This window comes from Oculina patagonica, chromosome 2, assembly GCF_052425735.1.
Source record: "Oculina patagonica isolate OP01 chromosome 2, crgOcupat, whole genome shotgun sequence".
NCBI classification, from domain to species: domain Eukaryota; kingdom Metazoa; phylum Cnidaria; class Anthozoa; order Scleractinia; family Oculinidae; genus Oculina; species Oculina patagonica.
Genome location: NC_135759.1, coordinates 13020136 through 13028931, shown reverse-complemented (window position 1 = coordinate 13028931; position 8796 = coordinate 13020136). Strand labels below are relative to the sequence as shown.

At 39.3% G+C, this 8796-nt stretch overlaps 1 long non-coding RNA gene across 1 annotated transcript; it reads right to left on the bottom strand.

Annotated features, from left to right (window-relative positions):
* Positions 1-6693: 6693 nt before the first annotated feature.
* Positions 6694-8294, bottom strand: LOC144639860 (uncharacterized). Its single transcript, XR_013568234.1, has 2 exons — positions 8172-8294; positions 6694-6928 (listed from the first exon to the last, which is right to left on the bottom strand). It is a non-coding gene; the product is annotated as an uncharacterized LOC144639860 (long non-coding RNA).
* Positions 8295-8796: the final 502 nt, after the last annotated feature.

Here is an 8796-nt window from a genome sequence, read left to right as displayed (position 1 = left end):
CCAATCTGGTTTTCTTCGGCTTTATGTATGTGATATACCTTTCTGTTTAAAGTAGGTAGAAATGTTCTCTTTCAGCGGTTTGCTGAAACACCTGTTTAAATATTAACAACAGAGAATATTCTGATTTGCATATTGTTTATATGTCCTGCACAAACCGAAAAAGAGTTGGTGTTTATATTCCGTAAATAGCAAGATAGACACGACTAAAATTTTGAACTGGTCACGAACATTAAGTACCAATTAAAAAAAACGTAAACCAGCCTTCCCGCGCCTTCTAGCCTATGCATACCGTATTTACTCGAAAAAGCGCCGCGGCGCTTATTAAATTTTTCGCCTTTCAAGTGCGGCGCTTATTCGAGGGCGGCGCTTATTTGAAATTTGGACGCCACAAAATAATTTATTCTTTTACAGTGATTAAAAACAGCGTCTTTTGATTGTCAGATCAGTATTCGTCTGTTGCTAAAGAGAAAGTAACGCTAGGTGTCCTGGCAAAGTTCGTGGCCTTCACAACATTTACAAAACCACGCATTGTTAGAATGCTGGATAGAAAAACTAATGGGCGAGCGGTAAAACAATCACTCTGAACTGCAAAACATTGCTTTTGATGGAAAGAAATGTCTAAGTTTTCTTAAGAGTTGCTTTGTAGTGCTGTTTTAGTTAAACAGGAATTCCTTGAATAAGCGCCGCAACGGGGGGCGGCGCTTATTCGGGGGCGGCGCTTATTCGAGTAAATACGGTATTTAAAAATAGACTTAGCCAAGCCTAAAAGCGGAGCTCCCAATTTACTGACCAATAACAGAAAAAATATAGCACTTGCGCCCGCGATCCAATGTAAACCAATGTAACTTCAAAATACATATATTCGATCTCGATGAGTTCTATATGTGAGCCCGCAATATGGTAATGTGATACTGGTCAGCGGATACCTTGTTTTGACAGCTGTCAATTGACCATGACATGGATAATATCAAAGATGTAAGCTTGAGCTGGCGTCAACTATAACCTTAAGCCGATTTCTGGAGTATCGATGGAGTATGGACGCCGGCCGCCATGTTCCGCCATGTTGGGGCAACTTCGTCGCACGCGCCCGCGAGCCATGCCGCTAGTCATGAAACTCATGATGACCATGAAAAACCAAAAGCATGGGTCTGTTAGTTTTCTATGGGTATGGGGCTCTGCTCTGCGGCCCTTCGGGCCGCTGGGAGCTCCGCTATAACATGTAGTTGGACAAGAGGCCAGTTGTCGAACCCATCCGGAATCTTGGTCTGTTTACAAGAAGGTAGTGCAGCCCTACTACAGTCGACTCCCGATAACTCGAACCTTCAAGGGAAATTGAAAATGGTTCGAGTTATCGGGAATCCGAGTTATCGAGAGTTAAGAAGAAATCACCGGAAATAAGGACAAAACGGTGTCCAATGTTTTTCTTTTAATGCAGTGTACATTTTAATCAACATCAATCTTAACTACAGATCATACAGAATAGGGAGGTTGGGTGAAATAAAACAATGTCTCTGAATTACTAGTACTGTATAAATTGGAACATAACGTAATGTTGCAAAGTATTACAAAGGTAAAGTGCATGAAGAAGTTCAAGAACTTTAGTGGAACCTGAACTGAACTGACACGTTTTGTGTAATGTAAAAGAAAAGAAAGAAACGTTCACACGTCTACTCAAAAATAAATTTAATGTTTTGGACTACAGTACACTTTTTGTGTTTTCTTTTTCATGGTTCGAGTTATCGAGTGTAAAATTGTATAGAAAATGGCCTGAAGGGAAACGAAAATTGGTTCGAGTTAGCGGGAGAAACGAGTTAGCTAGGGTTCGAGTTACCGAGGGTAAAATTACAGTAAATGTTTTACGGAAATCCAGGGGAAATCGCTTTTGGTTCGAGTTAGCGCGAGGTTCGATTCGAGTTATCGGGAATCGACTGTACCACCCAAGCTGCACTTGCAAGTTTCTTAAAGTGCAGCTTTAAGAAACAGTCGAGCCATCCGTAAGCGACCGCCTTAAATGTCACAGGGAGTCTAAACTTTGAGTCATTTTCTCTTGCTTTGAGTCATTGCCTGTAGTCCTCGATAGACACAAAGCCCTTTATTCATCGTTTAATCAGAGATTCAGGCAGAAGCTTTTTGTTTATTTGCTGTTCCAGAAAACTCCATTCTCTGGTCTACCCTGCTGCTTTCTCTAGCCATCCTAAGCTTTCTTGATATCTTGTGTTTATACGTAAGACTTTCTAAGTATTTTGCTTTCCAATATTAACAAGAAAGTTTGCAAAATCGCATCCTAGGAATGAGTGAAAGCCGGAATTACTTTACACAGCTGTTTTCCAAGCCTTGATGAAAAGATTTTGTGTACTTGAGTATACTTTGTTGATCTTTGAACCATGTCCGTAGCCGCAGCTCTTGGCAACCAGATCCGTTGCATTGTAAACACTGAATACGGGTATATCACCCATTCAGTATCTGACAATTAAATGAAAGCTCTCACATCATCTTTTACATCACTTTTGGCGTGTAATAGAACCCTACTGACGGCTTCCCCGTGGTCTGAATCTAATGTAGGGTCTCACCAATTTTGGGCTTTCTCTTTTTGATAGAAACGGCAAGCCCTTTATTTCTACACTAGTAGCAATAACAGGGTTCTTTTTTTCAGTTCCTCCTTCATGCAGTATTGCTCCTGGAATCGAATTTGGAAGACATGAGATTAGTCCTGTTTCTCGGTTTTAAAATATTTCAAGGAAGTGATGTTCATGGGGTATATATTAATAGCGATCCTCAATACATGTCTCAATGCATTTTCCTTCTACCCCACATTATTTAAATTCTTTAAGCGAGAGGTAACACTGTTGAAGTGCTTAGCTTTGAGGCACTACTAAATGTTATTACTTCGGACGATTATAGGCTTAAAGCAGGCCATACCGCCAACCAAGTATAAAAGAATCTGGTTTTGCTGGTCATATTGGAAGTATTGATTTAACATGCCTCTACCCCATTACAGTATGTACTTGAAGCCAATGTCATTCAGACTTTCGATTAAAGATATGCTAGCTGCTAAAGACTTGCCAAAACCTGTTGGGCATGGATATAAAAGTAAGAAAAAATGCTGCAGTGTACAGGGGACCACGAATGCCGAAACAGAATTAAAATGACTATATCAGTTTTCTGGAGGGCAAATTGCTTCCTCTTCACCAAGTTTATTATCACGGTTTCTTTTTCTACTAACACGAAAGCGAGGCTCCAACTAAAAGGCTTTACTTAAGCGGCATTGGGCAAGCTTTTTATTGCAGCAAGTTATAAATTTTAAAAATATAGCCTTTCTTTAGTGTGGAAAGAGCAAATTGGAAGAGCAAACGGTTTGCAGATGATCATGAGCGAAACGTTTCTGTTCCTATGTAAAAATGAATGAAGATGCTGTGACACGTCACACAAAACGAAGACAAATATCACGAGATTTCTTTGCGTGAGCAGTGGTGCTTTCCATAAAATCGACTTTCATATATCAGTCGGTTATTTTTCATAACATTTATTTTCTTAATATTTGAATAAGTTTTAACCTCGTCCCCAGGGCCTTCTCGGCGACGAGTTTTCAAAATGGCGGCTCGGTGTTTTTGCGGAAAACTCGTCGCCGAGAAGGCCCTGGGGACAAGGTTGAATAAGTTTCTATCAGAGGAAGGGTGACACTTTACCCACAATGCATTGCGATTGAAAGTATATTATCGAAATTTTCGTGACGTCATCATTATGCTCAGAGAGTCGATCCAGTAACATCAAAATGGCGTCCTTTGTGGAGGTGCTTGGCGAATGCGCGACTGTATTTCAAAATACGCCGCTTTTGTATGTCTACTGCATTTCTAAAGAAGATTTCCCTGTCTGCCCACTTGGTTTGCCTTGTGTTGACCTTGTTTGCCGTCAAGTGCACGTAAGTTTCGTTGATAAAATGGCAGAAAGAAGGATCTCAATGGTTCCTTTAAACAATGGCCGCGTTCGAATGGAAGACGTTTTCAACAACGCACGCAGCCCTGTCTTAATTTCTCTGCGAACTAGTTGCAACTTGAAGGTAAGTTGAAAGTATACTTTAGAAATATAGCTGTTGCTTCGGTGGAAATGGTACCGAAATCTACTTTATTTTTTTGCATTTCGATGTGCAATTTTCGATGTAGCGAAGGTAATTCATGCCGAAGCTTTGTTATTCTAAAGCTTTGTATTTTTTTTTATCCAGCTCACAGATCCGAGAGAGCAAGACAGCCCAAACTACGAATGTGCTCTTATTTGGGATTTTTATATCGTCCCAGCTCCAGCAGCAGCAGTGATTCGTCCAAGAGAAATTACAAATGACGAAGAACGCTACGACACTTTGCCGCCTGTAGACCTTAAAACACCGGGCCAGTGCAATTGTTTTGTTTACGATTGTCAGCTTTGCATGGTCGACTTTGATCAGCCTCGTCAAGATCAAGAAGCAGATGCAGTGATTCCCCTGCTCGAAGAGCTGTTGGTTGGCGAAGACTCTGAAGAAAGCGATGACAACAATGAATACTCTCAACAAGATGAAGAGGAAACAGATGGGCACGAACAAACCGAAACACAACAAACGGTGAAATATTTTCCAATTGTTGGCTCTAATTGGGAAATGCGATATCAAGAAGGTCTGAAAAAGTGCTACGATATGCAAGTCAAAAAGCAGAAGGTGCAATTGAGAGTGGAACATGAACCTGACAACATTTCAGACTGCAATACCCTCAATTTGAGGTGGCAATTACAGCCTCGTTCTCATGTTACGCTCTGTTTGACCTGTACCGACTGACAAAAACATAGCTATGACTCAAAACTTATACCACAATGTAAAAACACAAACTACCTAGCGTAAAAGAGGAGGTTTTAAACTATTGAAATCCGTGTTCAAACCTTTTCAGTACTCTGGAAGTGCAAAACATCATTTCTGTGCTCCTAGCTCCCGGACTATGAAGGAAATTTGGATGATCTTAATGGAGTCTTAAATTAGAACTGTACGTTAATGATTAAATAGACATCATAAAAGACTTGTCTATATAGCGTGTATAATTTCCTTCAATTTGACTCTATTCCGGGGGTACTCTCCGAAAATTCCGGACCCCATTTTACCCTATTTCTGACCAAAAAATACATTTTCCCTACTCATATCAGACCAGACCCTACTCAAGAACTGCTTTGGTTTATGTAAACATTTACTGTTTAACTAGGATACAAATCATCGAAGTTTTTAAATCGCCCTTTATTTAAGGGGTAAATAATAACAATCATAAAAAATAGTTTCTTCCAAAAACATTTATATACCTAATTGCTGCAGAGTGCACAATCCATATCCTATTTCAGACCAAATCAGCTCAAAAAACACACCCTTTGGCGATGCACATACATATACCAAGAAAGTTTATGTGAGGAAGTTCCCCCCCCCCCCCCCGGGCCCAGGTGGTGTGCGGCCTACGATCGCGGTGCATTATTGTTACACATTTTTAAGATGGCGGTCTTTCACATCGTGAGGCGACGTTCGAAGACGAAAATTGAAGTCATTTTTTGTCGCTGTTACAAAGCTTATCGTGCCACAAAGGAATTCAATGGAAAGTAAAATCCTTCCTACATCTCCAGAAGACGCTAATGATTGTAAACACCGTTTGTGGTATCGTATCATGTTATAAGAGTAATAGCACGTAATTTCGTTTGACCGAACGTCTGCAAAGTACACTCCACTCTGATGGCTCTCTTCAACTATTCCTGGCGCCCACTTTTCCAAAACGATTACCAAGATATTCCTGAAGAGTAGACCGACTAATTGAGTGGATCGCACCCCAGCGCACCCCTCTACTTTTAACACAAACTGCATTAGAAGTTGACAATATTTTTGCTTTGAGACGATGTGTACAGCTTTTGTTTATTCGTTAAAAGACGGTGATGTCACGTCACCACACGGCAAAAACAAAGCCTGCTTTGATTTAAATGTGTTATAATCAATTTCAGGTCTTGTTAAAGACTGTCCTGTGTTTTCGCCATATAAATTTGTTTATAAATAAATAATCGCTAGGTTTCTTTTTCAGTCTTTTCCTGTTAGTTGATAGACTAAATGTTAAAATGTTTCACCGGCTAAAGAAAATCATTCTAAGAAACTGCTTTCTTGTCTTACATTTATGTCAGTCAGCTTGGTTTTATTCTGGTCAAATGATACCTCTTGAGATATTGAAAATGTTTTACTAATGTCATCTGCTTGAAAATCAGTGTTTTGATTGTACACTGAAGGTATATTAAATTGTGGTATTCCATGTTTGTTTTCACTAGGACTTGAATTGTGGTTCATAAAAAAATGGGAAGTTTAATAGAGGTTTCTGAAAAGGGGGGGGGGGTATAAAATCCCATTTCTCAGTGTATTGTTTTCTTATTTTCCAAATCCCAGTTCTATTGATATTTGTTTATTTGTGCTTCCCAGTACCAGGGACCCAAATCAGTTTTTCCCAGTGAAAATTTTTAAATCTCACTTTCCATTTTACTCCTTCAGACCCCTCTCATTAAATTGTTCTGAAATTTAATGAGGATCAAAATGGGTTTTATTCATCACTGTTAAAATGGCTTTCCAAAATTATCTAATCAAATTATTCTATCAAGCTTTGAGCAACAGATCAAGGATCTCAGGTCTGCAAGAATTAAATACATGTAAATGACACAAAGTTGCATGTTTCTTTGCATGTTTTATTTTCAACAACCTTTTACAGCTAGTGATTTCATTTATTTGTGGCTGCTTGCCACACAGTGTGCCACTAAAAATGTTTTACTGGTCAGTCCACCTTTGCTGGCCACATCCTTGTGCTCAAACTTTGTTATCTAAAAAATGATAAAGAGGAACTACTGCCTCCCAAGTTATCTTCTGCAAGCCTCATCATTTGACATTTTCTTTTTTATATTTCTGAAAATAGAAAAGTGGATAACTTTATTCAGTACAAAATTATAGCAGTTATGAAATCAGTGCAGTAGTGATTATAAAGGAAAGTAAACTATGTAAAGGCCCCTAACACAATGCATCTATTTGCACACAATCTCACATTTTAAGAGCAAAGATACTCTTATGGTAGCATCAATTTATAAGGTGAGGGCCTTTCACAACAGTTTGCTTGAGCTAACATTGAGCAACCAGGGCCCTGTTGTTCAAAGGCGGTGTCTGACATTTGCAGAATATATTGTGTCTCCTTTACTATTATTGAAAACTAACCAGAGTGTATAGTAGGCTAACCAGAGTGCGTAGTAGGCTAACTGGAGTAAACTTTTCACTCGGGTTAGCCTACTACACACTCCGGATAGCCTACTTTTCACTCTGGTTAGCCTAAATAGCACTTTGGTAAAGGTAACACAATATAAATTATTTTCTTAGTCTGCATTCTGCATTCTGCAAATATCAGACACCTGTTCAATGGGTGGATAATGCTATCCACAAGATAAATCACTATCCAGCAGATAAAAGTGCTGAGATTATACATCCTTTGAACAACCAGGGCCAGCTGTTTAACAAATAAGGTGAAAGATCTAATCATTAGCTGTAATTAGTCGATGAACAAAGACCTTCAGCCATCTTAGCATGTAGACAACTACTTGTACTGCTGCTTAAATTTTTCTTATAATTTTCCTTGGTCTACTTATATAAGACTTTCATTTATTATAGCACCTAGTCTCCCAATAAATTTAATCAAAAGAGAAAGACCTTGTCAATAACTGACGACCATATGCATTATCGCCACAGAATCATTTTCCTTGGTCTACTAGTTTGTACACCAAATTATGCTACATAACATATGATGCATGAATGGAGTGTGCTGATGCATTTTCTGGCTATGAGAGACTATATGTAGAGCTTCCACTGATTTATATCTCTGCCAAGGAAATAATCTTTCTTTTAGTTTTTTTTTAGTCCACTTAGTTTCTATCTTCATCTTAGTGGCAAAACTCCAAACAAAACTAATTTTTTAAGAGCACACACTATTAGATGCACAGACAACTGTGTGTATTAAACCATTACAATATGCAGCACAGCGACCAGTTTTACTTTATCACTGATGATTTTACGGATAAGAAAAATACGTTTGATTCTTTTTGTTTCCAGTGGTCAGGAAAGCTACAGTGTAATAGTGTTGCGTACATTTATAATTTTTTCTTACCTTGGCTTGCAAAATGGTCCGGGAATGGTCGATGAGCAGCAGTCGTAGATACCACATTCAGACGTCCAAAACCAATGGTTTTCGAATCCAAACGGTCAGTTCCGATTAAAACGCTAATTCCTTAGATCAGTAACATATCGGAAGCATGTTTCAATCGAAAGACTCGCAGAATCAGCGATATTTTGAACAAATTGTGGTCATTCGCAAGACATCCTCACGCGATGGCGGTCACGAGTAAATGAGCTCCAAACGACACAAATACCAGCATGCAGTGCGGTCATAGGCCGCACACCACCTGCCCCGGGCCCTATTGGCCTATTCCTACCCTAGTCGTCCTCTTCTCGGTCCTCAAATCGACTCAAGCGAGAGAAAACACGTGACTTTATTCTCTCGCCATCTTAACTAAGAAACGCACAGTCTAAGTTACTTGTTATGTATAAAGTGAATGATTTTTTTATTGCCCATCTTTTCATGCTTCGTGAAGAGCTGAGGATAACAAACACAAGTGTGCCGCTGGTTAGGATCGTGTGTATTTTGAAGCACGTGCCTAAAACAATGGGGGCATATCTATCTTCGATCCTCCTTCTCTGATATCGAAACATCCCTGAAATAATATATACTTGTC